Genomic DNA, 20,061 nt, shown 5'->3' with positions numbered 1-20,061 from the left:
TCATCCAGATTTGCTGCTTTTAGGCCGTCCTTTCGGCCCTCCCCTAGAGGTGGTGCGTCCTTTCGGGGACAATCGTTCAGGGGAAAGTTCCAGAACTCCAGGGGCAAATCCCAGAGGTCCAAGTTTGGCTCTTTCAATAAGAAACCTGCCTCTAAAGGAGAGGAAAAACCCTCCGCATGACTGCCAGGGGATCAGCCCGGCAGGGATAAAGGTGGGGGGGCGTCTTACACACTTCAGAGACGCTTGGGCTTCTCTAGACCAGGATACCTGGGTCTTAGAGATTATTACCCAGGGTTACAAAATCCCTTTCAGAGGGCGGACTCCAAAGAGATTCATCCCCACACCCATACCAAAGCAGGCGCTCCTGCGCACAGCTCTTATGAGAGCGGCTCATTCCCTTTTGGAAAAAGGGGTGGTAGTCCCGGTTCCCAGGGCAGAGTGGAAGAAAGGATTTTACTCCACGCTGTTCCTGGTGCCCAAACCAGACGGGTCTTTCAGACCAATACTAAATTTGAAGTCCTTAAATGTTCACCTTTGGGTAGACCATTTCAAAATGGAGTCTTTGAGAACTGTACTCCTGAGTCTGGACCAGGGAGAATTTCTGGCGTCCATGGATGTCCAGGACGCATATCTGCACGTTCCCATTCACCCGGAACATCAGATGCTGTTGAGATTTGCCATAGGAGACCTGCATTTACAGTTCCGGGCGTTACCCTTTGGCCTAGCAACCGCGCCAAGGGTATTTACAAAAATAATGTCTGTGATGGCGGCAGTGCTGAGGCTCAGGGGAATCACAGTAATACCCTATTTGGACGATCTCCTGTTCAAAGCAGAATCAGCAACACTGCTTCAAAGTCATTTAAAAGAGGCCATCAGTTTTTTGCAGGCTCACGGCTGGATTTTAAACTTACAAAAATCTCAGTTGGTACCATCACAGAGGATCCAGTTCTTGGGAGTCATACTGGATACCCATCTCCATCGGGTATTCCTCCCGGAGATAAAGGCCAGGGACCTGGTCAATCTAGTTCAGGAGATCCTCAGTGCTCCGAGCTTGTCAGTATGGAGGTGCCTCAAACTCCTGGGGAAAATGGTGGCGTCATTCGAAACGCTTCAATTTGCCAGGTTCCACTCTCGAGTATTCCAATGGAACATTTTGTCAGCCTGGTCAGGAAACACTTTGACCATGAAGACGGAGTTGATAGTGCTGTCCGCAGACACTCGGGACTCCTTGAAATGGTGGACAGAGGTAGATTCCCTTCAGTGGGGTCGGTCATTACAGACCTGGGACTGGTTGATAGTAACTACCGATGCCAGTCTCAGGGGCTGGGGGGCAGTAGCCCTGGATCTCAGGCTGCAGGGCCTGTGGACGGCAGAGGAATCAGCGTTGCCAATCAACATCTTGGAGCTGAGAGCTGTCTGGAAAGTGATTTCCTTGGCGGGAGACAGGTTAAGGAACTCCCCCTTGAGGATTCAGACCGACAATGCCACAGCTGTGGCGTATCTGAATCACCAGGGAGGTACACGCAGCAGATTGGCCATGTGGGAGGTGTCCAGAATCTTTCTATGGGCGGAACAGAATGTTCCTGCAGTATCGGCTATATTCATTCCAGGAGTGGAGAATATAGAAGCAGACTTCCTGAGCAGGGAGGAGCTCAAGGAAGGAGAATGGAGCCTACACCCTCAGGTGTTTCACCAGATCACTGCAATGTGGGGAACTCCGGATTTGGACCTAATGGCATCCAGGTTCAACCATCAGGTGCCCAGGTTCTATGCCAGAACGAGAGATCCGCTAGCAGAGGCAGTGGATGCCATGACTACCCATTGGCAGGGAGATCTTCTTTATGCATTCCCTCCTATTCCGATGTTAGCAAGACTGTTAAAGAGGGTACAGGACCAGAAGGTCCCGGTGATCCTTGTGGCCCCAGATTGGCCAAGGAGGTCTTGGTATTCGAGGCTTCAGAGGTTATCAGTGGATTCATGGCGTCTACCTCTGAGACCAGACCTGTTAAGACAAGGCCCATTCAATCATCTGGATTCCGATCGATTGATTTTGACGGCTTGGTTATTGAAACCGCCATTTTGAAAAAGAAAGGATTTTCTGACGCAGTAGTGCAGACTATGATAAAAGCCAGAAAGGCTGTTTCTTCTGCAAATTATTATAGAGTCTGGAAGACTTATATTAGATGGTGTGAGAGGCAAAAAGCTCACACATCTCACTTCAAATTATCAAAAATGTTGGATTTTTTACAAGATGGATTTTCTTCGGGCCTAAGCCTTCAGTCGTTGAAGGTGCAGATTTCGGCCTTGTCCATCTATTTTCAAAAAAGAATTGCCATTTTACCGGAGATTCAAACTTTTTTACAAGGGGTATCCAAACTGAAACCCCCTTACAAGCAACCAGTAGCACCTTGGGACCTGTCACTGGTTTTGGATTGCCTTCAGAAGGCACCTTTTGAGCCTTTGAGGTCGGCTGACTTTAAGTTTCTCACGTGGAAGTTAGTGTTTTTGTTAGCAGTAGCATCTGCTAAGAGGGTGTCTGAGTTGGGAGCCTTGTCATGCAAATCTCCCTTCTTAATCTTTCACGATGACAGGGCTGTTCTGAGAACAGTGCCGCAATTTTTACCGAAGGTAGTCTCTGCCTTCCATTTAAATCAGGAGATAGTTCTACCTGTGTTTCAACCCCCAGAGGGTTCCAAGAAAAGGGACAAGTTGAAGACTTTGGATGTTGTGCGTGCCTTACGCATATATGTGGACAGAGTGAAGAGTGTTAGAAAGACTGACACTTTATTGGTATTGTATGACGTACATAAAATTGGTTGGCCTGCATCTAAGCAGACCATTGCTAGGTGGTTGCGATCTGTGATAGCTTTTGCATACACCAAAGTGGGTAGGCCTGTACCGGCCAGAATTAATGCGCATACCACCAGGTCAGTTGCTACCTCTTGGGCGGTCCGACATGGGGCCACAGCGGAGCAGGTTTGCAGAGCTGCCACTTGGTCATCTGTTCACACATTTGCCAAATTCTATAGATTCCATGAGTTCGCGTCGGAGGACGCATCATTCGGGCGAGCAGTGCTGAGAGCTGCAGACCTGAGCGTACCCTCCCAAAGGACCGGCTCTGGAACGTCCCAGTGTTGAGCTGTGTCACCAGGACCATTGAAAGAGAAAAAGGGATTTTTGTAAGAACTTACCGTTCGAATCCCTTTCTCTGATATGGTCCTGGTGACACAGCGATCCCTCCCTTACGCTCAGTAAGTATGCCAGAATTTCATGATGTTCATGTTAAAATGGTTAAAAGTTAACAGTTTCTGTTATAAGATGTGCATATAATATGTGCAGGCGTTTGTACTGAGTTAATGTATTCCAGTGGCTTTGAAAGTTGAACTGAAGAGTCCAGGGATGCAGTAGGGGAGGAGCCTACCCTCTAAAGCTTTAGGATAGGTGCCTGGCTCCTTCGGACCCTCCTACATCCCAGTGTTGAGCTGTGTCACCAGGACCATATCAGAGAAAGGGATTCGAACGGTAAGTTCTTACAAAAATCCCTTTTTTTAACCTAATGCTTGTTTCGACCTGGGATAAGGTCACCAAGCATTGTCGACCGTCAAAAGGACAACATAGTGTGTTTCACTTTTTTTGAGCCAACATGCGGTATTTTAGGCCCTACTATTCACTAGCGCTTGGTGGGAGAACAAAATGGTGTGCCAAGCGTAGAGTCCCCTTGCCCGAAAAGCCATGCCAGGGGATGTGGTGAACTTTTTTTTTTTTAATGTCCATGTTGACTTGATTTTCGGGACCAAAAAAGTGAAAAACCACATGTTGACCTTTTTGACTGTCAACCTTCCCCGTGTCAACATAATACTTGTGTTCACCTAATGACCTGACATTCGGTCATGTTGACCTAATGTCTGTCTATCAAATTATCCCATTCCGTTGACCAAATGCATATCGACCTTTTGTACTGTCAACATAGTGACTGAATCCCGTCATTAGCAGAACTTGAGTAGGATTGATTGTAAATTTGGTTATTCTGCAACTATATTTGTGTTGTCACACACAATATGGGCAGGGCCAGATTTGCCACAGGCCTAGGGGCGGCACATATTAAGGGCGGCAGCCAGCAGGGAAGTTTTTACGGGGGACGAGCTGTGCAGCTGCACGGAGCGCCACACGGCTCATCATCCCGTCAGTCTACAACACCTCGGCGTCAGCGGGCTGCGGTGCTTCCTAAAGTGTTGGCCTGGGCGCACTATGGGCTGCAGCATCCTCCCTCAGCCCTGTTAGGGTGTGTTAACCGGCTCTTAGCTTGCTCTACTGCTGCCACCACCAGGATGTCTCAACCCTCTCCCTGCCTGCCGATGACTGCTGCTGCAGCAGAGGATCACAGTGTCTGGGCTGCTGGTGCCCGCCAACACCGCTATTGCTGCCGCCCGGATATTTCTGCCCTCTCCCTGCCTGCTGGGGACTGCTGTGGAGGAGGAGTGCGGTGTCCGGGCTACCGGTGCCTGCCACCGCTGCTGCCGCCCGGGAGTCTCGGCCCTCTCCCTGCCCACCGGTGACTGCTGCAGAGGAGGAGCGCGGTGTCCTGGACAAGTGGAAGAGGTAACCCCGGGGAGCAGCCCTCTTGAGCTCCCTCCACTCTGACCTATTTTAAAAATTTCAAAAGGGTCCTCCTTCTGGGTCCAGGGGGCGGCCCAAAAATTTGTGCCTAGGGGCGGCCTGACCTCTAAATCCGGCCCTGAATATGGGCTCATATAGTATGCAATGTCTAGATGCACCCACACTGCAGATGTGTAAATACAAATACAGGTTAAAATAAGAATTGTATACATAAATGACACACAAATTGTAATTGAGGTGTTTGGGCAACTAGTAATTCCCAGGTTGTGGCTCTATCCGCTGATATGGGTCTGATGATCTGCAGCTTGTGAGGTTCATTTGCACAGGAAAAGGTTCTCCACCAGCCTGTATCCTGCTGCCCGTTTCCCAGGTTACTGTCAGTTTGTGCAGGTGTATTGCTGATTGTTCAAAGCAGACAGACTCGCACCACATGCCTAGGGATGGACATTGGAAGCCTAATAATTGATGGCTGGGCATCCACCATAAAAAGAATCCAATTGAAAAAATATATATAATTTTTTTTTTTATATGATAATGATTTGCACATGCTGAAATAGAGCCTAGTTTGTGCATTTGCAAACATCTACAGTATGGCTGGCTGGGGATGGGCCTGGGGACTGGACCTGCGCAACACCATCAAATATTGGCCATTTGTTTGATGGTGGCAAACATTGGAATGCAGCTAATGAATGGTTAAACCACTGCCATCGGAGCAAAAACATGTGAACCATTGTGATGCAATGTCCGTTCCTACACTACACGCATAGCATATCCTCCCTGCTCATACCTCCATATCAGCAGTGCCAGATTAAGCCTTCGGGGGGCCCGGGGCACTTTAGACAGGGGGGCCTCCTTACACTTGTCATTACTGGCCGCAAACTGCATGGGGAATATTACACTGTCAAAACACAGAGTAAAGGCAGTATAAACTTGGTCAATGGGTAACTTCAGGGGATATATATATCTATATATATATACATACATATATATATATATATATATATATACATACATACCACATGAAAAGCCTGTGTTTGTCCCTCTGCACCTTACTCTGTAGGAGACCTCACAGCCCCAGTGCTGCCTCTGATTAAAAACCCTCCCATGACTAGGCTGCTGCTGTTATACATGGGCCTGAGAAGCATGTAATGAGCTCCACCAATCTCAGCCTCTGCCCTCTGGTGCAAAGTGTCATGGGACTTAGTCAACTCCCAGTAATGCACTGCACACTTGGCTCCCAATGCTCAGCACCATTAATCATTGGCAGATAGGTGAAGCTGCAGCACTACCCCACTCCCATGCACAAAACCTTTTGCTAAAAAAAAAAAAAAAAAAAAAAATTAAATACATGACAACCACAGGGGGCCCCTAGGTGGAGGGGGCCCCAGGGGCACTGACCCCTTGTGCCCCCATTATAATCCGGCCCTGCATATCAGCAATGTCCTGGGTGTCAGAGGGGAGGATGCCAGCATGCTAAATACAGGACACCAGCTGGGAATCTTCCTGTAATGGCCATGGTATAGGAATGACCATCGATGACTCATATTTTATTTATTTATTTACAGTTTCTTATATAATGCAGCAAATTCCGACATAGAGGTAGGAGGGCCCTGCTCGCAAGCGTGCAATCTTACAATATATTGATGCTTTATGGCTGATGTCGAATGGTTTTGCCATCGATGGGAGAGAACCAGGTAGTTTTCCTCTATCGATAGTACAGAATATTTTTCTGGGTTTGCAAGGTGCTGGGACACAGAGTGTAGCTCTGCCCCCAACACCTGTGAAGCCCCGCCCCAGGCTGTTATTGGTCAGTGGGCCATTCACTGAAAGAACAGGGATGACCACCGATGGGCTACCATCAATGGTTTCCCAATACATAGATGTGGATATCGATGGCCAGTTACATGTTCCTCATTATTGGCATCCATCGATACTGAACACTGATGGCGATCCCTAGGCCAAAAGGGCCACCTCAGATAGGTAACAGGGATGCCAGGTGGCCTGTGGAACATAACTCAAAATTCCTGGCGGAGGAGGATGGACAAATAATGGGGATGAATAAAAACATTTTTTTTTGTTTGCAAGGTGCTGGGACACAGAGCATAGCTTTATAGCCCTGTACACACGAGGCAATATATCGCCGATCGATATATCGCTCACGCTGAGCGATATATCGCTCGGTGTCTCGTTTGCATCAGCAACCAGAGATGGTCGCTGATGAAAAAAGAAACTGCTGGGGGAGCCTGGTAGTGGAAATCAGCTGGTCGCAGGAGCATGTTACTGCGACCAGCGATCACTACGGGCAGAAAACGGGAGCGCGAAAAACTGAACACTGATGGCCACCTCAGATAGCTACCGGGGATGCCAGGTGGCTTGTGGAACATAACTCAAAATTCCTGGGGGAGGAGGATGGACAAACCTGCCCCCACCCCTTTTAACACCTCCCTAGCCCTGTTGGCCAATGGAAGGCACCAGGGCTGGGTTTCAGGGGAGGGAGTGAGCAGTGGAGTTATAAAGGGCAGCCTCTCTGCCACACCCAGGACACACATCACTGGACAACACTGCAGGCTGGTCAGGCTCCTGCTGTGAGCTGTGCATCATCAGCCATCGTAAGAATGCTGGCTGAACAAGTGACCACATACCTCCAGTTAGGTCAATTATGAATATTGGATCTGACCAGAGTTCCCACTGGTGCAGAGGTATGTACTAATTTGTGTTCAGGTTCAGCTAATGAAGAGAAATTATTTTGCAATGGGAGATTTAAGGTGCCCATACATGTTACAATTTATTGTATATGATATCGCATCTCATAGCATCTCGGTTTTGCGATGAGATCTAGTACAAAATGAATGTGCTGCACATACTTTTTGTGCTAGATCTCATCTCATCTTCTCACAAAACCAAGATGTGATATTGTATACAATAATTGTAATGTGTATGGGCACCTATAGATTGGGGTGGGAAAGTAGCTCATACAGTGACACTGAATACAGAAGTCTTGCTGCTTAAGGGGGGTGCTGTCTGGGATGGGGTCAGGCACATTCTATTTCTCCTCCGCATCACCTGTGGGGAGCTAGGTAATTGATAAGAAAGGTGTTTCACCACAGGTGATGGCAATCATACATTACCAGGGAAGTCCAGGAACAGAGCATGTTCTCCCTGAAGGAGAGGGTCAGGTAGTATGCTGTCTGCAGGGTACTGGGACCTTATGTGGTATGGAAGGAGCGGTGTTCCAGGCAGGATAAGTGGGAGATTGTCATAATGCCTGGCAAATTCACCAATAAGTGACTGCATGAGTACCAGCAAAATTAGGCATGGGCAATACCTATTGTGTGATGGGTGTTTAGTGGATGGCAGCTGGTCCCAGGCATACACCTGGACAAAACCATTGGTGGTAAGGGGTTGTCTGTCTTCTCTCAAGTCTGAGTGAGGTTTGGACGAGTACGCCCCATGTGCTAAGTCACCAAGAGCCTTGAGCACTGCTTTCTTTACCCTGTGATGGGATATGGTCACTAGGTTGACAGCCCTTAAATTGACACATGAAAAAGGTTGATGGGGTCAAACGGTGGAAATGGGAAGGCTGTATGTCATCCCCTGCCATCCATTAGGACATGTAGGGAGAATAGAATAATGTGGCAAGTGTAGCGAGGCTCCGTGTCTGAAGCATGGCGAGGGGACATGTTACAGTGATGCAGTTTCCATGTTGACATTCAGGTTAAAAAAAAACATGACTAACCCATGTTGACCTTTTCACTGTTAACCCAATGACCCTGAGAAACTTTTTTCATATGTCGACCTTCAGTGTTGAAACTAATGCATGTCAACCTAATTATCCACACCCCCTGCCATACCTCCCAACTGTCACGATTCCGTCGGGACAGTCCCGATTTTCGGGTCCTGTCCCGACGTCCCACCCGCGGCAGGCATTGTCCCGCTGCGGGGGGTGGCAGTTGGGAGACCCCCCAATCTAGTAGAATAGACGCTGTGCGCATGCGCACAGCGTCTATTCTCGTATGAAAATGAGGTCGCGGCTAATTAGCATAAGCCGCGCCCTCATTTGCATACGCCCCGCCCCCTTTTCGGGCCCGCGCGAGTGTCCCTATTTCCTCCGGCCAGAAGTTGGGAGGTATGCCCCCTGCTATTGGGTTGTGATGGTGTTATTGCTGAAATAAAAGCTGTGACTGGTGGTTTTTTTTTTTTCTATTTGCCTAAAGTAATCTGGCTCATCTGGCATAAACAGAGGGGCGCCGATTATTTGGCTGCACCCCTGAAGTATGCGAGTCTGGATGCCAGTAATGGCTGATGCATCTTACAGCTAGGACTAGTGATTCTGTAACGCCACTATGATGACACCTATTTGCTACTCCTGACTGCCAGGATGACGAGATAGCTTACCACCTATATTAATGCTGAGGCGTTACTTACTCTAAGCTGTACACGCTCATATTCCTGGGTCATCTCCTAACATGTCCTCTTTACCCCTTAGGTACCAGTATGAGGCCGGCTCTGTCACAGGCTTATGGGTAAGTTTATTCCATGTGACGTAGGAAACCTACCATATACTGTACATGATGATTTATATAAATCAATGGGAATCTCTCTGAATAAGGATGAGGGAGCACTTTTGTACTGACACGGTATAGAATAATGTAAGTAAATGCTGAATATGCCTAGGCTTCCCTAACTGGACTGTATTGCTCTTCTCCTAGCTACAAATGAGCGAAACAGCTGCTGGATAACAGACATAAGGTTGGTATCCCCCCTCTGATACACCCGAATAGGCATCTGTAACCTAAATTGTTAGTTTTGCTTTAACCTGTAGTTATGCTCCCATACACACCAGCCAATGCCTATATCACTATATCACCCACAGGTATCGTGCAGTGATGTCACTGGTGCCGGATACATGCAGGTTACTTGTCTTTATAGCCAAACTGACCTGTGTTCAGCAGACATTAATCATTGTTAATGATTGGCACTCCTGTATGCCATTAACTATATGGGATACGGTCATGGGGTCTACAGCAACTAGGTCAACAAGCATTGGGTCGATATGGGTCAAGGTCGACAGTCAAGAGGTCAACATGGGGTTTTTCACTTTTTGTTTGTGCCGACAGGCGGTATTTCATGCTCTACCATCCACTAGGCCCGGGAGTGGTGGGAGAATAAAATAGTGTGCCGGAAGCATTGCGAGCGATGCACTTCAAACTGTGTCCATGTCGACAGTGTTGACATTTAGATAAAAAAAACAAAGCTTGGTGAAATATTAGCGGCCCTGCATTGAATCAATGCTATAGACTTTACCTGATTATTCAATGCTCTACCTGAGTGACTAGTATGAGGCCAGGGTTGATGGTAAATATGTACCCACCATGGTGTAGGTGAGGAACCTGTATACCCTGTTGTAGGACATGAGCTGCTGTCCATAATGTAGTCTGTAAGCTGACTGCTGTCTCTATAGCTTCTCTTCCCAACCAAACACAATGATGATCACATAGTTCAGCAGATGGACCGTGGTGATTAGAGCTAGTCTTTCGCTCCTATCTGATGTGTTTTATTTAATTGCTATAATAATGACCACGTGTTTGTTATCTTATACTAATCCTATATATTTATTTACAGACTATGCTGCAGAAGATGCCAACGTGAAGCCTTGTGACCTCTGGCAGTAAGTATGGCGCAGCACATGGCTAATGTGTACATAAGCACTATACTATTGCCTAAATGTCTTGTAGAAAGCTGCATTGGTTCCAGCATCTGGTGTATAAGACTGTCCAGAACACATTGTGCTGGTTGTTTAATGAATGTAGCCAATCTGCCTATCATTGTGCATAAGCTCTATGTACGTGATATGGCCAAGTGTCTAGTATGATGATGCTTATAGTAACAGGCTTGACCATCCCATGGAAGTTTGTTATTAGCTCTGACTTGTGCGATTTCATTAATGAACGTTTAAAGAACCTGCTAGTCTGACTCCAGTTTCTTTTGGCTTTTAGCAGAGTTAGTGATGGTGCGACAATAGAAATGTTTGACCTGAACTATCAATGTAGACTATCCAAACTACTGACATGACCCCTCCCATCCAGCCATGTATAGTCTCTCCATGCAGTGGCAAACGCAGGTTTTTCAGAAGGGGGTTTCCAGAGGGGCGGAGCAAAGCACGGAGCTGGACACTTAGGTGACCCAGTATATGCCGGGTCAGTTCAAGTTTCAAGTTTTATAGATAGTATGTATATTAAATGTATATTAATAATAAAAAAAAATATATATATATATAATTAGACGTGTCACTCCAGGGGACTTAATCAGAAGGATTTAATAGAACAATGAAAATAAGCACTGGGTTTACATGTACAAAAGTCAACGTTTCGATACACTGAGGTATCTTTATCTAGACAACATGTACCAGGCAGTTAAATGCCCGCACGGCGGCGGGACCACAGATATATATAGCAGAGTATAACTTACTGACTCTGTGCGAGGCTGGCCGGCTGCCGGGTGCGGCGCGCCCCCCTCCTGTCACCGAGGCAGGAGCGCGCACCGCTGACGTAACCCCGACCGCTGCATAGCAACGCAGCGGGTCTGGGATGGCGTCCCCAGCAACCAACCAGACTCCCCAAGCCAGGACTGAACATGAATGCCTAAACACCGGCGGCTGCAGTGAAGGCATAATAAATACAATAGCAGACAGTTCTATGCAGCAAGGGAGGGAGTCCACATGTAGCAATGGAGTCCCGTGTAAACGCACGGGCAGCGAGTGTTAGAGGCATAGCGTACAATAAAGGCAGACAGTGCTGCACGGCACTGGATCAAGTGGAGGATACATATGAATAACGGATCCACACATAATTATAAAGTCCCCAATGAGCGCACATGATGAGAACAGGATCACAGGTGTCACTCGCACCAGCAGGTTGTTAGTAGAGGTCGACATGAGTCCACGGTGGACATGCATAGATGTAGAAGGTTAAAAAGGGGGGGGCTGGACGGATGGAAATCCGCATATACCGATGAAGTCATAAGTCAGAGCACGGCATGTGCAGGGAGACAGGAATGGCCAGTGTCGGCAAGAGTATCAGCTGGAGTCGACATGTGTCCACATGCATCAAGCATGATAACAGAGGGCTAAAAGAATAGACTCCAATTGAGTCTATCATTGAGGCCATATGGTTTGACGGTCTGCAGTTTATATATCCATTTTGCCTCAAGTTTCAATAAGAGGCCATCACGGTCGCCTCCTCTTGCTAGTGTCGGTATGTGGTCGATCAATATGAATTTGATGTCGGCTACTGTGTGTCCAGCTTCAAGCCAATGCCTAGCCACCGGTTGGTCCGCTTTTTTAGTGGAAATAGCATTGTTAATGGCGGATCGGTGGAGGGCCATACGGTCACGGATCGTCCTGATGGTTTTGCCGACATAGTATTGTCGACACGGGCAAAAGAGCAGGTAGACAACGTGGGTGGTGAGGCAGGTGAGTACATGGGGAAGACATAATCAGAATGGGGGTGTTTGAAAGTTTTGCATACTACAATGTTGCGGCAAGTGGTACACTTGCTACATCGATAGCAACCTGGTTGTTTCTGTAAAAAGTGTGCTTTAGGTGGAACAATGTCAAAACCAGTGATGTCAGCATGCATTACTTTGTCTTTTATATTCTTTCCCCTTGTGTAACAAGCCATTGGCCTGATGGTTCTGAAGCAGGGCAGCGTTCTATCAGATTTGACGATAGGCCACAGAGCAGTGGTGGCTCGTTGGACGACCGGGCTGGATGTAGTGTAACATTGTTTCCAGGGCAGGGTGTCTTTGGTAGTACGCTGGGTGGGTTTGAGCAGATCTGAGCGAGACATATTGAGAATCTCGGATTGTGTGGTTTTAAGATGCTGAAGATTGTACCCCCGATGGACAAATCTGTTAACCACCGCATCAGTGCTGGCTCGAGCTGCTTCAGGTGTGCTGGAAATGCGGGCCACGTGCATAAGTTGCGACTTAGGAAGGCCGCGTTTAAGTCCTCTGGGGTGGTGGCTAGATGACAATAGGAGGGTATTGCGGTCGGTGGGTTTGGTGAATACCTCAGTAACGATTTTAGATGCACAAATGCTGACTTTCACATCCAAAAAACTGATTGACTGTGACTGTACATTGATAGTGTATTTGATGGGGGATGAGCTGGAGTTGATGGGAGTCGACATGTTGGATGAGTAGCTCAGCTGGTCCTGACCACATGAGAAACAGGTCGTCGATGAATCGGACGTACATAAGAATGTGTGGTTGTAGAAGTTGATTGTTGAGGAATTTCTCATCCTCCTCCTTGAACATAAAGATGTTGGCCAGGCTGGGTGCTACTGGGCTCCCCATAGCACACCCGCTGGTCTGTTGATAAAAACCACCATTAAAAAAGAAATAATTTCTTTCAAGGGTCAGGGTGAGCAGTTTGACGAAGAGGGCATGGTCCATGTCGCTGATGTTATTGTGCCTAAGGAATGCGGCCACTGCAGCTACCCCTGCCTGCTGGGGGATAGAGGTGTATAGGCTGCTTACATCCAAGGTGATCAGTTTGGTGTCTGCTGGCACAGAATCAAATTGTTGTAGGCGCAATAAAAAGGCTGTGGTATCTTTGATGAATGATGCTTGAACTTGAATATAGGGTTGGAGAATGATATCGAGTATTTTGGAAACAGGTTGGTAGAGAGAGTTATTAGCAGATATGATGGGGCGTCCAGGTGGTTGAGTGGTGTTTTTATGGATTTTGGGTACCGTGTAGATGAGGGGGATGACTGGGTGGTCCTGTTTGAGGGCTTGAGCAAGTTTCAGGTCAAGGGTGTTATTCATGAATACCTGTTTCCAAAATACTCAATATCATTCTCCAACCCTATATTCAAGTTCAAGCATCATTCATCAAAGATACCACAGCCTTTTTATTGCGCCTACAACAATTTGATTCTGTGCCAGCAGACACCAAACTGATCACCTTGGATGTAAGCAGCCTATACACCTCTATCCCCCAGCAGGCAGGGGTAGCTGCAGTGGCCGCATTCCTTAGGCACAATAACATCAGCGACATGGACCATGCCCTCTTCGTCAAACTGCTCACCCTGACCCTTGAAAGAAATTATTTCTTTTTTAATGGTGGTTTTTATCAACAGACCAGCGGGTGTGCTATGGGGAGCCCAGTAGCACCCAGCCTGGCCAACATCTTTATGTTCAAGGAGGAGGATGAGAAATTCCTCAACAATCAACTTCTACAACCACACATTCTTATGTACGTCCGATTCATCGACGACCTGTTTCTCATGTGGTCAGGACCAGCTGAGCTACTCATCCAACATGTCGACTCCCATCAACTCCAGCTCATCCCCCATCAAATACACTATCAATGTACAGTCACAGTCAATCAGTTTTTTGGATGTGAAAGTCAGCATTTGTGCATCTAAAATCGTTACTGAGGTATTCACCAAACCCACCGACCGCAATACCCTCCTATTGTCATCTAGCCACCACCCCAGAGGACTTAAACGCGGCCTTCCTAAGTCGCAACTTATGCACGTGGCCCGCATTTCCAGCACACCTGAAGCAGCTCGAGCCAGCACTGATGCGGTGGTTAACAGATTTGTCCATCGGGGGTACAATCTTCAGCATCTTAAAACCACACAATCCGAGATTCTCAATATGTCTCGCTCAGATCTGCTCAAACCCACCCAGCGTACTACCAAAGACACCCTGCCCTGGAAACAATGTTACACTACATCCAGCCCGGTCGTCCAACGAGCCACCACTGCTCTGTGGCCTATCGTCAAATCTGATAGAACGCTGCCCTGCTTCAGAACCATCAGGCCAATGGCTTGTTACACAAGGGGAAAGAATATAAAAGACAAAGTAATGCATGCTGACATCACTGGTTTTGACATTGTTCCACCTAAAGCACACTTTTTACAGAAACAACCAGGTTGCTATCGATGTAGCAAGTGTACCACTTGCCGCAACATTGTAGTATGCAAAACTTTCAAACACCCCCATTCTGATTATGTCTTCCCCATGTACTCACCTGCCTCACCACCCACGTTGTCTACCTGCTCTTTTGCCCGTGTCGACAATACTATGTCGGCAAAACCATCAGGACGATCCGTGACCGTATGGCCCTCCACCGATCCGCCATTAACAATGCTATTTCCACTAAAAAAGCGGACCAACCGGTGGCTAGGCATTGGCTTGAAGCTGGACACACAGTAGCCGACATCAAATTCATATTGATCGACCACATACCGACACTAGCAAGAGGAGGCGACCGTGATGGCCTCTTATTGAAACTTGAGGCAAAATGGATATATAAACTGCAGACCGTCAAACCATATGGCCTCAATGATAGACTCAATTGGAGTCTATTCTTTTAGCCCTCTGTTATCATGCTTGATGCATGTGGACACATGTCGACTCCAGCTGATACTCTTGCCGACACTGGCCATTCCTGTCTCCCTGCACATGCCGTGCTCTGACTTATGACTTCATCGGTATATGCGGATTTCCATCCGTCCAGCCCCCCCCTTTTTAACCTTCTACATCTATGCATGTCCACCGTGGACTCATGTCGACCTCTACTAACAACCTGCTGGTGCGAGTGACACCTGTGATCCTGTTCTCATCATGTGCGCTCATTGGGGACTTTATAATTATGTGTGGATCCGTTATTCATATGTATCCTCCACTTGATCCAGTGCCGTGCAGCACTGTCTGCCTTTATTGTACGCTATGCCTCTAACACTCGCTGCCCGTGCGTTTACACGGGACTCCATTGCTACATGTGGACTCCCTCCCTTGCTGCATAGAACTGTCTGCTATTGTATTTATTATGCCTTCACTGCAGCCGCCGGTGTTTAGGCATTCATGTTCAGTCCTGGCTTGGGGAGTCTGGTTGGTTGCTGGGGACGCCATCCCAGACCCGCTGCATTGCTATGCAGCGGTCGGGGTTACGTCAGCGGTGCGCGCTCCTGCCTCGGTGACAGGAGGGGGGCGCGCCGCAGCCGGCCAGCCTCGCACAGAGTCAGTAAGTTATACTCTGCTATATATATCTGTGGTCCCACCGCCGTGCGGGCATTTAACTGCCTGGTACATGTTGTCTAGATAAAGATACCTCCGTGTATCGAAACGTTGACTTTTGTACATGTAAACCCAGTGCTTATTTTCATTGTTCTATTAAATCCTTCTGATTAAGTCCCCTGGAGTGACACGTCCATTCTTTCCTGTACATCACTCCTACTCGTTGGCACCCGGGGCATTTTGAATATTGGAAACGTGAGTGCCGGTTCGTTTGTTCTATCTATCTATCCATCCCCCTGGGCATAGCAATGTATTGGGGCACCTACCGATCCTCTAGGGGTGGGTGAAGCTTTGATATCCCCCGGGTGGTAGTGGAGTGGGCTTATTATTCATAATTTTCTGGTGGGAGGACAGCTTACTTGTCTGCAGATATCGCCAGTTCCCAGAAATAGATTTCTTAGATTTTAACGGAATTAAAAACTAGAGGATTCCACCTACCAAATGGTATTGGACTAGGGGATCAAAGTTCAGGAGGCAGAGCAATCTGCCAACGAGAATATAAAACGACATACCAGGTGTGTGGAGCTGGAGCAGTAACCAGCTGCTGGAAGGCTGATATCTCTGGTTCTGGGAAAAGAAGAGACCAGCTTCTAGTGTCTGTCAAAGGGGGACAGGCCCAGCTTTTGAAATATACCCTCAGAGAAACTCTATGCTAGACAGAACCTGAAAGATCTGACTGGGCAGAGCAATTAACAGGCTTGGATGGGCACCACTGCTTTGGAGTCAGAGTTCCCAAGGGCCGATTTTTTTTTTTTTTTTTTTTTAAATTCTTGTACCCATGGAAAGAGGGGACCCTCAGCTTTAAGACTGGGGCCCTTAGACCCCCTGCGTGCGCTACTGCCATGCCTGACAATGCTAAAGCCTTGTCTGTTTCTAGGTACTGACTGAGCAGCAGATGGGAACCATGAGGTGAGTGTCCTGCCAGTAGTTTGCTATATATACCAGCATGGTCTGTATCTGCCTTGTTTAGTCTGCTGGTGACCAGTGATGAAACTGATTCTGCCATATGATAAAGGCTGATTATACTCCTAACCGTTCCATTTATTTTCTGAGGTAACCAGCAACAAACATGGGGGCTGATGTATCCCGCTGTGACCGTGCAGAGTTCTTATACATACAAAATAAATGCTGCCTCAGCTGTTTGTATTAGTGGTGAAAGCTGGCAATAAATCTATCTCTAACCTTGCATGGTGTCTATTCTGGTTAGGGCTGGCTGCAGTTGACAAGTGTTTCTAAAGGTGCCCATTCACAGTACAATGGTGCTGTGATGCTCAGGCGGGCATCCTTATAGCACAGCACAAAGTCTCTGTAGCCCATGCTTTTTATACTAGGTCCCCATCGCATGCGATTTAGTTTCAAATGCACGGTAATAATTGTACAGTGTATGGGCACCTTGGAGAGCATGGCCAAAAACCTTATAGTATGGATGTGACCTTTTTCCTTGAACTGCTGGAACTGTTTCATGTCAGCCCCTGGGCTTCCTACCATGTTGGCTACAGAACAATGAAATCCATGGACAGTGGCCTTTAATGTAGTGCCAGCTGTTCAGGCACTGCTGCTATGGCAGCTTGCATAATTGGCTGCCAATCCACCAGCTGCAACATTCCATTTGAAATGCGGCCATCTACATTGTCTAATGGCTGCATACTTAGTGCGCCATAAACCGTGCCATGATGCTGGTCAGTGTCTGAGCCAAGTGCTGCAAGAGCTCAGCACTTCCTGGCAACCCCCCAATATGCAGGGAGCTACAGCCAAGGCTACCACCCTCTTCCCCATGCAGTGAGTGCTTATTGCTTTTCCTGCTAAAACATAAATCTGGTAGTTTAAGGAGACTTAATAATCATGTAGTAGAACCATATCTTGATAATAGTTCTGTGGCATCAGGACACTTCTGGATATCCTGAATAATTTGTCTAAACATCGGTTGTATCGTGTAACCCCTTCTTTCCTTGCAGCTGGACCTGGCTGCTTGCGTCAGTCGCATAGAAGTGGTAAGTACAAGGTCAGATGCGCTGGATGTATGGCCGAGCTATGACTAGCCCATGTGGGAAGGATGTTTCGATGATACCCATTTCCTTTGTACCATAAATAACATGAGTGATTCTGGCTTTAATCGGTAGTGATGGCTGCTCTGTCCTAGGGTTATTCCCAGGTATACAGCCTGCACCTCCCATATAGCCTGTCACTCATGAATGCAGCTACAGGGCGGTTTTCAGTAGATGCCAGTAGGAGTTTCTGGCCGTCACAGTAAATGTAGACACAAGTCTAGTCCTCGGTCTATCTTACATTAAGCCGATGATTCTTCAAGAGTTGTAGACAGAAGGGATTTCTGACAATGTTTAACCCCTTCCCGACATTTGATGTGTATATATACGTCATGGCCGGGATGTACTTCCCGACACATGACGTGTATATATACGTCATGACTTTAAACTGTCACCGCGTCTATAGACGCGGTGACAGTTTAAACAGGTCTGCTGTCCCTGCATGCCCAGGGGGGGCGGCGATGCCTCCCCCCCCGTCGGCGATCGCTGTGATTGGCTGTTCAATGTGAACAGCCATTCACAGCGGTTTCCTGTGTTACCGGCGAATCAGACGCTCGGTAACACAGGGATCAATCACCGCCGGGTGTGAGGGGCCACACCTCACCCCACTTGCCCCCAAGGCTGTGATTGGTCCGTCGGGCGCGTGATTTAAACTAACGGTGACTGCGCTGCAGACGCCATTCCGGTCTGGAATTGCGTGCAGAGCGGTCACCGTGCCAATCTGTCGTGATATACTGACCTGATCCTTGCCTGATACTTACCTGATCACCGCTGGTAGCGTGCTGCCAGCAGCTGGATGCTTCCTGGATCTTGTCACTTCCTGTGTGCTGCTAGAGTGTCATAGAGTGTCATAGAGTGTCATAGAGTGTCATAGAGTGTCATAGAGTGTCATAGAGTGTCATAGAGTGTCTTTTTTTTACCCCTTCAAGGTTGTACCAAAAGCTGCCTTGAAGTTGCTGAGTGACGTACGTCACAGATCAGCATTTTTGCCACAGGGTTGATCTAATTTTTATTTTTTTTATTGGGATCAAATTCCTGTATAAAGTATTTTTTTTTCTGCACTACATACCCCCCGTGTTGAAATAAAGTTTGTACCCCCCCCTACACTATACACGTGTTGAAACATTACACTTACAGAAACACAAAAATAAAAATGGCATCCCAGTCATCCAGAAGAATGTATTCAGCGGAGGAGGCATATGCCATGCTTGCCTCTGACTGACACAGCCAGTGATGCAAGCGGGGAATTTGAAGGATTCGTCTTAACCTCATCTTCCTCCTCTAGTGATGAGGGACCCCCTCAAAGACGCCCCGTAGAGCAGCTGAGACCCCCCCCCCCAAATGATTGATCCCGTATGGACCCCACCACCAGACAATTTTGAGCCCCAGGTTCCTGAGTTTTTGGCCATCCCAGGAATCCAATTTGATTCAACAGGTCTCAGAGAAATTGACTTTTTCAAATTATTTTTCTCTGATGATTTTATAAATTTAATGGTGGACCAAACTAATTTATATGCCCAGCAGTTTATTGCTCAAAACCCCACGCCATCATTTGCTAGGTGGACCCCTGCAGATGCAGTAGAGATGATGACGTTTTGGGGTCTGGTGTTACATATGGGCATAGTAAAAAAGCCAGAAATTAGGCAATATTGGAGTACAGATGTTCTGTACAGCACCCCATTTTACCGTATGGCCATGACTCGGACTCGTTTTGAGACCATCCTTAAATTTTTACATTACACCGATAATGCACAGTGCCCACCCAGAGATGATCCCACCTTTGACCGGCTATTCAAAGTCAGGCCGGTCATTGATCATTTCAGTGCCAAATTTGCAGAGATGTACATCCCTGAAAAATTTATTTGTATCGACGAATCCCTTATACATTTTAAAGGAAGGGTTAAATTCCGCCAGTACCTTCCCAGTAAGAGGGCAAGGTATGGCATAAAAATGTATAAGCTGTGTGAAAGCACCTCAGGGTACACCCTCAGGTTTAGGGTATATGAAGGGAAGGATTCAAGAATTGAACCGCCAGAATGCCCCCCCTCCCTCGTAGGTGTTAGTGGAAAAACTGTCTGGGATTTAGTGCACCCCTTCCTGGATAAAGGTTATCACCTCTATGTGGATAACTTTTACACTAGCATCCCCCTGTTTAAGGCCCTTGGTTCAAGAGGTACAGCAGCTTGCGGTACTGTGCGCAAGAACCAAAGAGGCCTCCCAAAAACGCACATTGCCCAAGTACTGAGAAGGGGTGAAAGCAGGGCACAATCCACCGAAAATATGTTTGTTGTTCAAATATAAGGACAAG

General features: G+C 47.4%; 1 long non-coding RNA gene and 3 other non-coding genes across 4 annotated transcripts in view; all 4 read left to right on the top strand.

Annotated features, from left to right (window-relative positions):
• Positions 1-9,177: 9,177 nt before the first annotated feature.
• LOC146030061 (small nucleolar RNA SNORD79) lies at positions 9,178-9,257 on the top strand. The gene has a single exon (XR_014455574.1). It is a non-coding gene; the product is annotated as a small nucleolar RNA SNORD79 (small nucleolar RNA).
• An 835-nt stretch (positions 9,258-10,092) lies between these two features.
• LOC146030108 (small nucleolar RNA snR60/Z15/Z230/Z193/J17) lies at positions 10,093-10,173 on the top strand. The gene has a single exon (XR_014455619.1). It is a non-coding gene; the product is annotated as a small nucleolar RNA snR60/Z15/Z230/Z193/J17 (small nucleolar RNA).
• LOC146027118 (uncharacterized) overlaps positions 10,156-20,061 on the top strand; it is a 29,570-nt gene continuing 19,664 nt past the window's right edge. The window contains exons 1-2 of the long non-coding RNA XR_014454683.1: positions 10,156-10,285; positions 16,586-16,617. This is a non-coding gene — a long non-coding RNA (uncharacterized LOC146027118). The remainder of the gene's footprint in view (positions 10,286-16,585; positions 16,618-20,061) is intronic.
• Positions 16,688-16,764, top strand: LOC146030093 (small nucleolar RNA SNORD47). Its single transcript, XR_014455604.1, has one exon. It is a non-coding gene; the product is annotated as a small nucleolar RNA SNORD47 (small nucleolar RNA).

The sequence above is a fragment of the Crinia signifera genome, chromosome 8 (assembly GCF_055691185.1).
Source record: "Crinia signifera chromosome 8, ASM5569118v1, whole genome shotgun sequence".
NCBI classification, from domain to species: domain Eukaryota; kingdom Metazoa; phylum Chordata; class Amphibia; order Anura; family Myobatrachidae; genus Crinia; species Crinia signifera.
The sequence above is the reverse complement of the archived record's forward strand: the minus strand, read 5'-3'. Positions and strand labels throughout refer to the sequence as shown.